The sequence below is a fragment of the Equus asinus genome, chromosome 15, assembly GCF_041296235.1.
Source record: "Equus asinus isolate D_3611 breed Donkey chromosome 15, EquAss-T2T_v2, whole genome shotgun sequence".
Lineage (NCBI taxonomy): Eukaryota > Metazoa > Chordata > Mammalia > Perissodactyla > Equidae > Equus > Equus asinus.
The window spans coordinates 41,041,598-41,057,678 of NC_091804.1; positions in this window are offsets into that span (position 1 = coordinate 41,041,598).

Consider the following 16,081-nt stretch of genomic DNA (forward strand, 5'->3'; position numbering starts at 1 on the left):
ATTACATCGAACATTATGTATCTGGAGTATCTTTGTCTGTCTGTCTCTCTGTCTACCTATCTTCTATGTATCTGTATATCTGTCTATAGAAATAGATAATTTACTTGTTTCTCTTTGCCCCTTACGTTCAATAAGTCCCCAAGAAAGGGAGTGTTTTTTCTTTTTTAAAATCTCTTTGCTTCACTGATATCTCCATCTCCAGCGACTTGGCCTAGGTGGCACATAGTAGGCGGAGTGGTAAACGTGGCTTGTCCATAACTAAGGGAATTTTCTCTGCTGCTTCCTCGAAGGGTTTGCTATTCCTCCAGAAAGTATTTATTTCTAAGTATAGGCACCGTGCTAGCCCCTTGAGTTTCAAAGGTCAGCCAAACGATTTGGTGCTGCGCTAAGAGAATTTGGCTGGTGGCTAGGGATCCAGTCAACGCGAAATAATTAAATCAGCAGTGAAATTTCCTGACAGTCATAAGGTCTCAGAAGACATAAGGCAGGAATGTGATGGTGGCTGCGGGAATGGTCAAGGAAGGCCTCCCTGAGCCGGTAATATTTGGAAGAGGGTGTGGGCAATTCCAGCTTGAGGAATTGGCACGAGCGAGCGAGAGCCCTGTGGCAGGAATGAGCTAGATGTGAATTGTCCGCTGCCCACCAGTCCCGCTGCAAGTCTTACAGCTCCTCCTGCTTGGCCCAGGCCAGCTACACCTGCCTCCTGCTTGCTGTTACTCAGACCTGCCCCGCTCTGCCTGCGCCCGGGACTCTGCATCTGCTCATCCCTCTGCCTGGATTGCCTATCCTTGCTGGTCCGACATCCGGGGCCAAATGGAAGGTCACCTTCCGGGGGAGGATTTCCCTGTCTCTTATCTAAAGCATCTGGCCCCTTGGTACTCTCCTACCTCACCTTCGTTCTACCTGTCCCTGGCTAACCTGACCCAGAAAGGCACTGCAGCTGGGGGCAGTGTTTATTTTTAATGCTTGATGAATGTTTACGGATGTGCACACCTGGGTAACCCACACCAGGATCGAGGTCCGGATCATTCCCAGCCTCGTGCCTCTTCCCAGTCAATGCCACTCCAGCTCCCCAAGCCCAGCGAGGCAAGCACCATCCTGACTTCTGGGGCCACAGAGTCCTTTTGTGGAGAGCAGTATTTTCATATTTGCCGGAAGAGAAGAAACACCGAGTGGACTGGCTAAGAACAAATTCTTAAGCGCGCTCCTTGAGCCACTCCACTCCTGCATCAGAATTTCCTAGGGCAAGACCTGGGAATCACAAGGGCTTCAGGAAATTCTTATCATAATAAAAGTCTGGGTCCTACCGGTTGGTGGGTAAGTCTGTAGTCCTGGAGTCAGGCTAGTCCATGGCCACATAAATCCTGGAGCTACTATGCTGTAACCAGGTGGGTGACCTCGGCAACGGATTCAGCTGCTCTGTGTCTCAGTTTTCTGTAAATTGGAGATGATACTAGTACCTGCTTCATTAAGCTGTTTTTCAGAGAAAATCAGTCAGTACTCATAAAGTGCTTAGAGTAGTGCCTGGCTCTGTAACTGGGCCACAAACCCTAGCTATTATTATTTTTTATTTCTACTTGGTTCTTATGTGTCTCCCACCAGACTGCAAGCTCCAGGAGAGCATAGACTTGGCTTATTTTATTAACCCTGTCTCCCCGGAGCCTAGAACAGGGCCTGGCATGCATTGTTTGTCGTTGATTGAATTCATGCCTGTTTCCATCAGCTCTGTTTTAACTGTTTGCTACTCTGCCCAGCCAGGCCTTCTCAGTTGCACCCATGGAACATGGCAGTGTTTTTTTTCTGGTCTTAAAATTTCCTCTTTTTGTGTCTTGTTTTTTCTTTCTATAGTTGTTTTTCTTATAAGAGTATTGCAAGTTTTTGGTTAGAAATTTGGAAAAAAAATACAGAATATAAGGGAAAAAATAAAACTCATTTATAATCTGCTGTCCAGAAGTAACATTTTGATTGGTGAATATACCTAAAGTCTTATTTTCTTTGTGTATGTACGTGTGTGTATATGTTTGTATAGATAAACACACAAGTTGTATTCATATATTTTAGAAAAATGTGATTGTAACTTACTGCTGTTTTTAATCTTTTTTGGGGGATACATATTATGATCATTATTTTAAAAAATAACACAGATAATACACAGCTACCTGAGATCCCACCAACCAGACATAAACAGTGTTTATATCCTTGTGTGTGTGAGGTGTGTGAGGAAGATTGGCCCTGAGCTAACGTCTGTGCCCATCTTCCTCTATTTTGTAGGTGGGACGCCTCCCACAGCATGGCTCGATGAGCAGTGTGTAGGTCCACGCCCAGGATCTGAACCGGTGAACCCCGGGCCACTGAAGCAGAGCACTTGAACTTAACCACTATGCCACCAGACCGGCCCCAACAGTATTTACATCTTTACTGTGTATCTTTTTAGACTTTTCCCATAGAAATATAATAGAATGAACCATATGAATTGCTGATATCTGTCTATTTTTAACTTAAAAGTGTTCATTTCACGTGATTCAAATCAACATGTGCTCACCATGTTAATATTATACTCCTGGTAAAGTTTGCTGGTTGTGTACCTGGCATCAATTGTCTCAAATTTTCCTCAGAGTAGAATTTCTGATTTTCAGCCGACTGCCTGACCTCCTGGGAAGAGATTTTTCCCAGCCTCCTTCATAGGCAGACATGGCTATAAGACTAACTTCTGGCAATGTAAATGAAATGTTGTGATGTGACTGCTGGGAAATCTCCTAAAAACAACAGTTGACATACTGTTGGAGGAGGTCATCAAGAGGATGTGACTGCCGGTTGACCCTCCAGCCGGACCCGGGCAATCGGAGGTTCCTCGCCCCTCCCCTGTGCTTGGAATGGACACTTCACATACAGTTCCCCCAGTGGGAGCTGTTCCAAGAACACGGCCTTGAGAGGGGAGGGTGTTGAGAGCATCTGGATGGCGTTCGTGACAGAATCCAGTTAAGGCCTCCATATGAGCTTTTAAGATTCTGGGGGCAGGTGTGGAGATCTACTCGGCTTGCAGCCTCCAAGACAAGCCTAGGAAGTAAGTTCCCTTCCTTATCAAACCTGCCGCCGACCGATCTGGAGTGGTCTCTCTCTCTCTTTGGTCTCTCCTTGCCTGCTGTGTATAGGGGCCAGTTTGCGAACCAACACATATGCCATTTGTCCCTCCTTCTTTTTCACTCCCTCCCTTCCTGGCTAGGAATGAGGATGTGGTGACTGGAGTGCTACTTGCTATTTTGGACTCTGAGATTGAGGATATATAGTCTAGGTGTGGTGGAGTGGTGAGTTGCAAGTAGCCCAGGTCTCTAACTTCTTTATAGAGATGTCAACTGGACTGCCCACTCCTGGGTTCATTTACGTGAGAAATGCACTTTAATTTTGTTTCAGCTACTGTTGGTTGTGTATGTGTGTGTGTGTAAGGGGGGCTGCTTCTTTCACATGCAGCCGAGTCAAATCCTAATCAAACACAATACTATGCATATTGTTTTGTAATTGGCTTTGATTTTGAAGACTTTTCACAGTTTGGTTGGTGCATTAGAATGACCTCAAAGTTAAATCTCCGGATGCCGCAACCCCGTTTGTGGAGACTCTCTTCAGAAGGTTTGGTGTGAAGCCTGGGCGTCGGTACCTTTGACCAGCTCCCTGGGGGATTCCAATGCACTTGGTGTTTGCAAACCTCTGCTCCCCACTGTTAGTTAGTTTTGTTTTGTTTTGTTTTGTGTTTGTGAGGAAGATTGGCCCTGAGCTAACGTCTGTGCCCATCTTCCTCTATTTTGTAGGTGGGACGCCTCCCACAGCATGGCTTGATGAGTAGTGCTAGGTCCACGCCTGGGATCTGAACCTATGAACCCCGGGCTGCTGAAGCAGAGTGCGCGAACTTAACCACTATGCCACCTGGCTGGCCCTTTCCCCATTGTTAGTTTTAATGGTTGCATAATATTTCATTATAAGGTTGCATCATAATTTATTTGATATGCTAATGGATGTTGTTAATAACTTTTTAGATCTTATAAGTAATACACTGCAATAGCTTGTTTATTGGCCCCTGTGAATGCATTCTCTCTCTGTGCCAGCCATCCTGAACAGAGCTGTCAGGACAACTTGTTTCAAGGCTGTTTGTAAGGGCTTTTTCTTCCTTTCCCTTTTCAGATCATTTTATCAATATGGGTTCCTTCCGGATGAATTTATCAGTAAGGATCACATTTCTTAAAAAGTTAACAGGTTTTGTGTGACTAGAATGCTCATGATTTCTTCTGTTCTTAAATTTGACCACTTCTCATTTAGTGGATAAAATATAATTTAGAAATGGCCAAATTCCTGTGGGGTACAGACATATTGGTAATCCTACTCAATGTTTGAATCTAAAATCTAAAGTAAATTTGAATTTGTTGCCAATGCTTAAAAGATGCTAGATTTCTCATAAAAATTGGGATTTAGAGTTTTTAAAAAAAGAAATGGAAAGATATGGCAAATCTGGCCCTGGATTATCATATCATAGCACTTGGCTGGGTCTGAGAAGCTGCTCCTTTGGATGAAGCCCGACCTCTGCAATTCACCCCAGTCCCCACTCCTCCCTATTACTTCTTGATATCAAGACTGAGTATCAGTTTCCTAGATCATTAATCTTGTGCTGCATGTATTTGAATTTATTCCAAGTCTCCAATATGTTTCTGATAGAAAAAGGGATTTATCCTTTCCTATGGTTTAAATATTTCTTTCAACTAAAAAAATCTCTACCAAGGAATTACCTATGTAATTATTGTGTCATCTATATTGTGTCATCTATATTGTGTCATCTAATCCTCAGAACAGCAGAGAGGTAGGCACTATCATCACTGTTTTATAGATGTAGACACTGAATCTCATAAAGGTTAAATACGTTTCCTCCAGTCAAAGGCCGATTAAGGACCATCTCAGTTAAGAATCTTTGAGGACAAGTAACAGAAACTATAGAAGAACAGAGGTTTGCATAGTGTTTCAAAATCAATGCATTGGAACTATTTCCTTGCTTAAGTAATTTCTGGAAGGAGATTTCCAGATACGTCCTTGAATTATTAAGAGAATACACTTTAAAAAAATTCTGGTAACGTTAATTAACAAGAATAAAGAGGTCATAGTCATTGGATTAATTAATGGTCCTAAGATTTGTGAGCAAAGATATCCTTCTCTGAACAAAATGGTTCATAATTTCAAGTGACCAAAATTTTTCCATAGGAGACATTTAGCAAATGTAGTTACCTGTGGCACTCATGCACAATCCACTAAAATGTAAGTTCTCAGGGCAGGAACTTTTGCTTATTTTCTTCCTTGTACACCAGCATCAAAACAGTGCCTGGTATATAAAAAGTGATGGATGGATGGATGGATGAATGAATGAATGAACAGTATCAAGGTCCTTTGAAAGATAACTCTTACAGCTAAGCTTTGACAATTACAAGAGTGTTTTTCCCTTTTTAGTAAACATACAGACAAAAGTGTGATATGATGACAGAATCTAGAAAATTTATAGATTCCATTTAAATTGTATGGTAGCCAGTATGCAAATATTTTTAAACTTCCCTTATTTTTCTAGGCAAGGCTCACAAGAATGGCTAACCCAGGGCTTTGCATTCTCAAAAGCTTATGTCAGCAACCTCTCCACTCAGTTTCTCAAAAGTACTACAGAAAATTGTGGCCTGAAGTTTCGGCTATAAATTTAACCGAAGCTCGTGGGCTGGCCCTGAGGCTGTTGCCCTCTGATTCATTCCTTGCCTCCCCTGCTCAGCTCTGCATGTCGGGGGAGCTGATCCCTGTCTGTATTTTCCAGGCTTCTGGGGCTTCTAGCTTCCTGTTGGGTTTCGCTGATGAGTGGATGGGAGAAGCCAGAGTACTTCTTCCCCTCTTGCCCTGTCTTGGTGACAGTGGCTGCATTTTGTCTATGGCCCCAGATCCCAGGTGGGTCCACTGTGGCCTCAGCTTCTGCCAGGTGACTCTGGTTCCTAGTCTCTGACAACACCACCTCCTCCCTTTGTTCTCAGCCTCCTCCCTGTGCAGAAGGGTGAGTGGCTTCCAGCTGTCACTAATCTCTGGGTTGCCTGGCCATGCCCATTTGGCTTTTTGGCTCTTTCATCACCTCTGTATGAATTCCCTGCATTAAATTTACTTAAATCCTCAGAGTTGCTTCTCTTTTTCTGGTTGGACCCTGCCTGACATCAGCTGGATTAAAGTTGGTGGGACTTAAGATTTTATTCTTGCTTTTCTGGACATTGCAGGTGATTCTAACTGGAGAGTACCTTACTGTCTCCAGGGAACTTGCTGAGAACACACATGCTCAGGCACCACCCAGATGCGCTGGAATAGAATCCCAGGGTGTGTGGTCGAGGCATGCAGAATGGAGACACACTTTGGCTGACTCTAATGAGCACCTCCTGACTCCATCGCTGAAACCTGATCCGAAATCTTGGAAAGGAACCAGGGGGAAATTTATTCCAAGATTGATTCACTAACAATATTTAACAACTGCCTGTGATCCTTACATAAACATAAAAGTCAACGAAGAAACACTTGAAAGTTAAAGTAAGAGCTAAAACCTTCTGTTATAGGACGTGCTCAAGACTCAACCTGCTGGGCTTGGAGAGGTGATTACACAACCCATTATTTTGTTGAGAGCTGGCTCTGAGTCTCGCCTGGCACCTAACTGAGCACACCTGTGTTTTAATAGTATATTCACTTAGATAACTTCAAATGGGCAAGCAGACACAGGCCTGCTTTTTCTTCACTCTTTTATTTAGTTAGTGCACGAACAAGAAAAGACTCAAACAGTATAAAAGGGTATACAGTGAAAATTGCATACCCTTTCAACCTCCCCCAGCCATCCAATTTCCTTTCCAGGAGTCAACCATTATTACCAGTTTCTTGGAACTGAAGAACACTTCAGAACTTTCCCACATATATGCAAAAAGGTCTACGTATATTCATCCATTTCTATTTTTCCAAATTATTCTATCGTGCAAACAACAGTCTACACCCTGCTTTTCTTTTTCCGTAATCGTGTATCTTGGAAAATGTTACTTGTAAGTGCATCTAAACTTGCCTCACTGCTTTAGGAAGAGTTCAGTTTTCCATTGTATGTAGACATATAGTAAAATTTACTTAAACAATTCCTATTAACGAACATTTAGTTTGTTTCTAGTTTTTTGTTACTACAAACAAGGCTACAGTGAAAATGTGCATCTATATCCGTCCATGAGACAGTATATTCATAGAATAGTTTCCTGAAATAGAATTACTTGGTCAAAAGGTATGTGGATTTAAAATTCGGAAGCGTTCCAGTGGCGTGGCACCACTTAGAACCCCCATCAACGACTGCTTACGGCACCTGCTTCCTAGATCCTCGCACAGTGTTAGCACATTTCTGATCTTCGTCAATCTGATGGGGAAAGGATGACGTTGTAGATTTAATTTGCGTTTCTCTAATTATGATACAGGTCTGAATTTAAGCAAACAAAAGCAAACTCTTAACACTCAGCTCCAATGAAACAAAACGGTGTAGTTACAATCTGTGTGATTACAGTAGTTTTCTCTTAGTGGGGGGGATATGTTCCAAGACCCCCAGGGGATGCCTGAAACCACAGATATACCGAACCCTAGATACGCTACTGTGTTTTTTCCTATGCATACATAGCCATGATAAAGTTTAATTTATAAATTGGCACAGTAAGAGATTAACAACTGTAACTAATAATAAAACAAAAAGTATAACAATATGCTGTAGTAAAGATTACCATAGATCTTAGCAACCCCAGCATGTGATTTTTTTTCTTTCCTTGTTATGTCAAGAACTTTCACCTTTTCACTTAAAGGAAGCACTTTACAGCTTCTCTTTGGCAGATCCGAATTGCCAGCATCATTATTCTTGCGTTTTAAGGCCATTATAAAGTACAGTAAGGGTGACTTGAACACAAGCACTGCGATACTGCAACAGTCGATCTAATAACCCAGATGCCTACTAAGTGACCAACAGGCAGGTAGGGTATACAGTGTGGACACGCCGACAGAGGGATGATTCATGTCCCAGGTGGGACAGAGTGGGACAGCTGGAGATTTCATCACACTACTCAGAACAGTGTGCAATTTAAAACTTATAGATTCTTTATTTCTGGAATTTTCCATTTAAATTTTCAGACTGCGGTGGACCAAGAGTAACCGAAACTGTAAAAAGCAAAACCGCGGATAAGGGGGGACTACTCTTGATGCAGAAAAGCTTCAAACAGGATGCAGAGATGGCAAAGGAGACACATGGTTCCAAAGTTTGAATGTCACGGTGTGAATCTGAGAGTACAGGTGAACGTGCTGGGGTCCCCAGGGGGTGGAAAGTGAGTATGAAATACTTTTCATCTGTTTTGAAATGGTTTTAATAATATGTTAGGGATGAAATTCAAAGCAGATATTTGCTGAGCTGTTGAAACACCCTCAGTGACACTATGACTTGAAAACCGCTGATTTAGTTTTCATTTTACAGAAGGGGAAACTGAGGCCCCTTCCTCCTGGAGATCCAAACCTATTGGTGGAAATTTGAAATAAACTTAAAAAAAAATCTTTTTTATATATTTTAGTTTTGCAATAGTTAGAACTCATAAGAAGTTGACATAGGGGAAATCAGGATCCTTGTGAGAAAGATTTTTCATCCTGAAAAGAAAGAGGTGTGTGAGAAGAAAGCCCTTTGGCACCCTCATTCTCGCCTTCCTTCTCTTGGCCCTGGGCACTGCCGTCGTGAGTGGAGCTGGCTTCCAGAGCTGCAGCAGCCACTTTGTGGACAGCAGGTAGCAAGCTTGGGAGTGGAAGCCGGGTGCTGAGGTTGGTGGAGAGCAAAAATCAAAAGAACCTGGGGTCTTGCTGTGTTCCTGAACCATTGAACCTGCCTTGGGACTGCCTGCTTCCTGACTTTGCATTAAATATAACAATTGATGTCCTTATAAGCCAGTTCTCTCCAACTTTTTCCACATCAGGGTACACGATTAAAATGATAATAATTGTCCAGCACACTGGGGCAAAGTGGCAGAAATTTTGAGGCATTGATATGGAGGCTGGTGAAAGAAACCATATTTTTTAATATTATTTCCTTAAAATATAAAAAATAGAAAGTTTTAGAAAGTAATTAAATATTGCAATTTTACAAAACACCAGATTTTTATATGAGAAAATTGAGTTTGCTCCCACAGACACAACTTTCATGTGTCAGATTTTATGCTTAATGTGGCTACATGTAATTCCTGTTCAGGCCTTTTTAATGATGATCTTGTCACATATTTGATAGGTCTTCTCAATGAAAAGCTTTGTTAGCACAAGGAGGCCATATGAAAATGTAAAACTAGTTTTTAAAACAACCTTTCAGAAATTTCTGACGCTAACGTTTTATTTAAAGACTCTAACAGCCAGCATCTCCCTTTCTTTCATTGACAAATGTTGGAATTTCTTGTGATAATGCAAATAGCTTTCAAGTCGAGCCAGACTTATAGGTGAAATTGCGTGTATTTCACAATAATGACAAACCACCCGGGCGTGGTTCGAGCAGTCTCCTGCCGCCAGCCTGAATCCACTATAAAAGGACACAGCTGAGAATGTAGAGAAGTAACCAAGTTATATACAGACAGAGATCAGAACCATTACCTGGAAATGGACCAGCTAGGAGTTCTGGCCAGACCCCCAACCAACTCCATGTTGGTTGGTTTGGGCGCCATGTTCCTTCGGCGTCTGGATCACAAATTCCTGCAGCAGCTCCATGATGCCTTGGCCACTGTACAGAGCAGCAGGCTCTGCAGCCGGCTGCTGTCTGGATGTCCAGCTGGTACCGTACCTTCTTGGCCACATCCGGCACATTAGCCACCATCAGAGCTGTTCAATGGAGGGCCTAAATAAAGACTGATGGTGCCTTCTGGTGTGGAGGGTCCACAGCTTTGCTATTTGTCAGTTTTCTTTCGGTTGCTAATGAGACAGATCCACATTTGAACTGGCTTTGAACGAAGAAGGGAATTTATAACTGTAGCTTCAGAGATGGCTTTAAGGATGGTATTATCAGGAATGGCTCGCTCTGTCTTTCTCTTGGCCTCCATTTAGGAAAAAATATATTTAATCACATTAAATTTTTACATTTGGTTTTAATTTTTATCTACGTTATAAAGGCACACAGTTTAAAGAGTTAAATAATCATCCAATGCTTGCTATGAAAAAGAGTGATCTCCCCACTCTTATTTTCCCCGGGCCCCAAAGGAATTATAGTGTAATTATGTTTAGACAAATATTCAATGTTTACATTATGTAAATCCCAGTCGCAGCTGAGTCATAGTGTATTCTGATTACTTTTCCTGTTCTGCTCAACTTTTTGTTTTCATTAGAGTTAAAAATTTTCCTTTTCTGTTTGCTTGCTTTTCTGTGTCCTAATTCATCTGAATTCGTCACCACCAGTCGTGGAAATCTCTTCTGAAGGTATTCAAACACATTACAATTTCTGTCAACTTCATCTTTTGAAGAAGATTCTTCAAGCTGGATTGGAGCAGCTGAGCTGCTGTCACCCAGGATGCTGTCTTTGCCATCATCCTGGAGATGTTGTATGTGTCTTCCTCATGGCAGACCCTGTGGTTCCAGAGATCTCATGTCTACCTTTTTGGTTTCTTCCCCTTTTTGGTGTAGTAGAGTCCCATGACAGAGTACAAGGGAGGGACATTTTAAGATCTAACTTGTATCCTCATACTTTATTGATGATTTGAGTTTAAAATTCTTGGCTAGGTAGAATATTACTCATCAGTAAAAACGAACAAACTATGGACACGTGTTAAAATCTGAACAAATCCCAAAGACGTTGTGTTGAGTGAGAGAAGCCAGTCTCAAAAGGTCACATCCTGAGTGATTCCGTTTTTGTGACATTCTCTAGAAGACAAAACGATAGTGATGGAGAACAGATCAGTGGTTGTCAGGGTTTAAGGGTGTTTGATTACAAAGGGGCAACCCTGGGGAAGCTTTTGGGGTGACTGAAATGCTCAGTATCCTGATTGTGGCGGTGGTCACCCAAATCTAAAATTCATAGAACTGTACGCTGAAAGAGAAAAACTCATTATCTGTACTATAAAATTAAAAAAAAAACATTCTAGGTTAAAATTATAGTTGATTCTTGTTATTCAGAGTAGTTGTGTGCCATAGTTACCGTGACCTCAGAATTAGCCAATACTGAACCACAGCTCCTAGTGGAAATACAGAGTTGGGTTCCTTTGAGCCTCTGGTCATGACATTTTCATCAACTCAAAAATACATGACCTTATTTTATGTATGTTTTTGTTGAAAGACACCTTATTTAGTATATATGGTTGATTCGTTAGCAGTGAACTCTCTCTCAACAGAACTTACTTAGCCTGAACAAAGCTTGTCTGGCACACTGATGTTCCCCGTAAGGCACATCCCAGCCTTCCTGCGTGTGGGGGCTTTAGCCATCAGTTCAGCACTGTGCTTGGGGCCCATTTTAAATGGTTTGAAATCACTAACAAAAAGCACAAACAAGCAAAAAACGTGGCACCACATAGACTGTGAAGAGGACCCTTGCTTAGAGTATGAGAGCTGAAGTGTGAGGCAGAGCAGAGCCTCGGTTGACCTCAGCTGGAAATGTGTGTGACACGTGACTCAAATTTTTCACTGCTCAGCACATGTCTCTGAATGACCTGAAAACCACCTTGAGTGTTGATTTTGGTGTTAAATTTTAGCAGGGCTGGCCCAGTGGTGTAGTGGTTAAGTTTGCGTGCTCTGCTTTGGGGGCCCAGGGTTCACAGGTTGGGATCCTGGGCAAGGACCTACACATTGCTCATCAAGCCACGCTGTGGCAGCATCCCACATGCAAAATAGAGGAGGATTGGCACAGATGTTAGCTCAGCGACAATCTTCCTCAAGCGAAAGAGGAAGACTGGAAACAGATGTTAGTTCAGGGCCAATCTTCCTCACCAAAAAAGAATTTTTGTAGTGAGCAGGTAAATTCCAAATACCGAATCCACTAATAATGAGGATCAACTGTAATTGTCCCTCAGAAATTTGAAGGTGTTACTCCATTGTCCTTGAGTTTCCCATGATGATGATGATGATGATGATGATGATATGTTTGATGCCATTCTTTTTTTTTTTTTTTTTTGAGGAAGATTAACCCTGAGCTAACTACTGCCAGTCCTCCTCTTTTTGCTGAGGAAGCCTGGCCCTAAGCTAACTAACATCCATGCCCATCTTCCTCTACTTTATATGTGGGACGCCTGCCACAGCATGGCATGCCAAGTGGTGCCACGTCTGCACCTGGGATCCAAACGGGTGAACCCCGGGCCTCCGAGAAGCGGAACGTGCACACTTAATCACTTTGCCACCGGGCTGGCCTGTCTGATGCCATTCTGATCGTTATACTTTTAGGTGAAAACTTGGTGTTTTCTCACCAACTTTTAACTACTTTTCCTTGTCCCTTAGTAATCTGAAATTTAACGATGATATTTCTTGGTTGGATCTATTTCCATCCATTGCACGGGGTACTCAGAGGACCCTTACTATCTAATAACTCACATTCTCTGGTTCTGGGACATTTTATTGCATTTTTTTCTTCCCCTCTCTTTTCTCTCTTCTCTTTCTAGAACTCCCGGTATTTGGAATTGGAACTCCTGCACTGCTTCTCTCATTATCTTCTTTATCATTTCTCTCCAAATTTCACATCTTGGTCTTTTTGCTCTGCTTTCTAGAATATTTCCTCCACTGTATCGCTCAAGCTTTCTATTTAGTTTTTCATTTCTGCTTTAATTTCCCAGAACTCTTTTTCCCTGAATTTTGAAGATGGCATCCGATTCTTATTTTGTGGGTGCAGTATTTTCTCTTCTCTCCCTGTGGCTGTGAATGGTTTGTGGGGGATTTCTTCCTCCTGCATAGTTTTGGTTTCCTCCGGGTGGCCTGCCTGTCTCTGGTTGGTTGTTTTTGCCTTCCTCTTTCAGCTTTCCTCAAAGGTCTTGTGCTCCTTGGCTGTCCAATCTTATTCTAGAAAGAGGCACGAAAGAGCTGACTGGCAGCCTGAAGCCATGAGGAGAGGGTGGGTTGCTTGTCAAGCTTGAGCATCAGTGTAGGGTGACCTGGTGGGGCTGTGTCATTGCCCATCTCTCCACCTCCAAACACTCACACATCAGTATCTTTTTCCATTGTGGACAAATTTTGCACAAAATACTCGTTCACTCGCCTGCCTGGAGGATATCAGCCCTCTTGCCTGTGGTCTTGGGTGGTCTCCCCTCTGTTTTCAGTTTAGTCCCTGTGCCTGAAGCTCCCTATCCAGAGACTATCACTTTTATTCTCTTGAAAGAATAAAGTCCAGCTGTTGGAACAGGTTTAAAGAGTGTCAGGTGCCCAGCATGGGGTGTGGGAGGGAGCCTGGGGTCTTACTCTTTCTCAGGTTTTCAAATACTTTAGTTTTTGCCCCACTTCCGCCTCCAGCTTGCAGAGGTATGTGGCGCCAGTGACTCCTGAGCCTCTCCAGGGCTCTGCAGGACACAGGATTCCTTTTTGGCCTTTCCCACTGCTGGCTTAGGAGTCAGCTTTCCTGAGTCTGCGAATTCAGTCACCACACATTCATCTGCTTTCCGGTGTTAAAAGATGGTTTTCAAAAAAGGTAAAATAATGACTCTCATACAGACAGAAAGCGAACACACTTTTAAGATTTTTATTTAATTCATTGAAGAGGAAACTGATGAGATGTTAGAACCAGTTCAAAGGAGGATCCAAAGAACAGACACATTCACAGATCAGGAATATTTACACAAATGTGCAGAGGTGTATTAGATCCTACTGCCACCGAAACAAATGAGCACAAACTTCGTGCCTTCAGACGCTAAGTGGTTACTTCTTATAGTTCCGGAGGTCAGAAGTGCCAGAACCAAGGTGTCGGCAGGGCTGTTTCCTCCTGGCAGATCTAGGGGAGAATGCATTTCCTGGCTGTTTCCAGCTTCTAGAGGCTGCCTGCGTTCCTTGCCTCGTGGCCCCTTCCATTTTCAAATCCAGCAGTGTAGCATCTTCAAATCTCTCTCTGACCTCTGCTTCCATTATCACGTCTTGTTCTCTGACTCTGATCCTCCTGGCCCCCTCGGATAGGGACCCCTGTGATTACAGTGGACCCACCTAAGTAATCCAGGATCATCTCCCATCTCAGGATTCTTCACTTAATCCATCTGCAAAGTCCCTTTTGACATGTTAAATAACATATTCGCAGGTTCCACGGGTAGGGCAGGTCTATCTTTAGGGGCTATTACTCCACCTACCACAGGAGGCAGAACTGGTATTTCCGCCGGGTTTGAGGGAAGAGGAAAGAGAAGGGTTGTCCCATTGCAGAACAGAATTCATTTGAAAATTTATAAACAAGGATTATTTTGCCTTCCTATCAGCTCTTCAGTGTACAGAGTTGTAAAGAGCTCCCAAAGATCAGAATAGGATCACGCAAAGGGTGTCCTATAGTTAATGCAAAGTTTTGCCTTGAAGCATACAGTTTTCCCTTACCAGATTCAAAATTTTATTGGGATTTCCCCTTCAGCCGTTTTCTCTTTCCTAGAGGGTGTATGTCCTAAAGAAGACTTTTCTGATGTTTGGAGGTGCTCTAGATCAAATATTGGAACCAGGAAGTGAGCTCTTACCAGACGCTGACTCTGCCGGTGCCTTGATCTTGGATGTCCCAGCCTCCGGGACTGTCAGAAATGTTTCTAAGCTGCCTGGTCTCGGCATTTTGTTATGGCAGCCTGAACGGACGAGGACAAGTGGGGTGTGGGGAGAAGGGAACGGATAATGGACGCTTGGAGCTCCCACCTTTCTCTTGGCTCCGCATCCCTCTGTGTTGGATCTGTTCCTGGGCAGCCTCTCTCCACACATCCATCAAATGGCCCAACGTCGGCTCTACCTTAGTCTTTTCCTTAGAATTCGCAACTTCACAAAAAACACGATGATTTCTTTTCCTGAGCAGTTATATCAAATCCAAAAAGATTTGTAGGTGTCTCTGCTCAGGTCTTTGTGCTAAGGTATCCTGACTCCCAGCCTGGGACGTGCGCCTCCATCCGTGCAGGGGAAGCTGTGACGAGGTGACTCACAGACACTCTCTGAAGGGAGCACAGGCCCCTACGAAGAATGACTCTATTACCAGAGGTAAAATGAAGGCATGTGGAATAGATGAGACAGAGGATGTCAAGCAGAGCTTGCCCAGATTCTCCGTGGGGCTTTGCTCCTCCAAATATTACGATTTGTCTGATTATGAGAGCGTAGGGGAAGGAGAGAAGCTTCGGCCACTGGATTGTTCATGCTGTAGCTCAGGAGTTCTCAAAGTGTGGTCCCCGGGCCAGCAGCATCAGCCTTGCCTGGGAAAGTGTTAGAAATGCAAATTCTCGGGGCCCAGCCCAGACTTACTGAATCAGAGACTCGAGGTGGGGCTGGCGATCTGTGTCTTAACAAGTCTTCCAGGGGATTCTGACGCACACTAAGATTTGAGATCCACTGCTGGAATGGATGCTATTGGTACCTCGCCCAAATCCCCAGTGTCAATCAGGCTGGTGCGTGTACCCCCTGGCTGCTATTGGCTGCTAAAAGCTATATGGCTGCATCCTTCTCTGGAGGATGGGCCCTCCTACTCCCCTGCTCTATGGCATCTCCCAATGACAGACCTACACAGGTGTGCAATTCCCTTGGAGTGGGAATGACTCTGGCCAGTTTGTGTCCTGCAGCTCCTCCTGGGATCCCACGAGTGTCCTGCGGAGGCTACAGCCTTAGCTTTTTACTCCTCCTCCATCATGCCGTCCTCACTCCCCTTCCCTTGACAGTCGTCCGTCCGTAAATAACTCACAGGAGAAGCTCCATCTTAGGCTCCGCTTCCAGGAAACGCAACCTAAGATGCCTGCCATTAGGGCCTGACCTTGATAAGGCTTTACATTGACATTCCCAAAAAGACAAAATGATAGTAACAGAACACAGATCAGTGGTTGCCGGGGGCGAAGGGTGGGGAGAGAGCGTGACTGTAAAGGGGCACCATGAAGGATTTCCTTGAGAT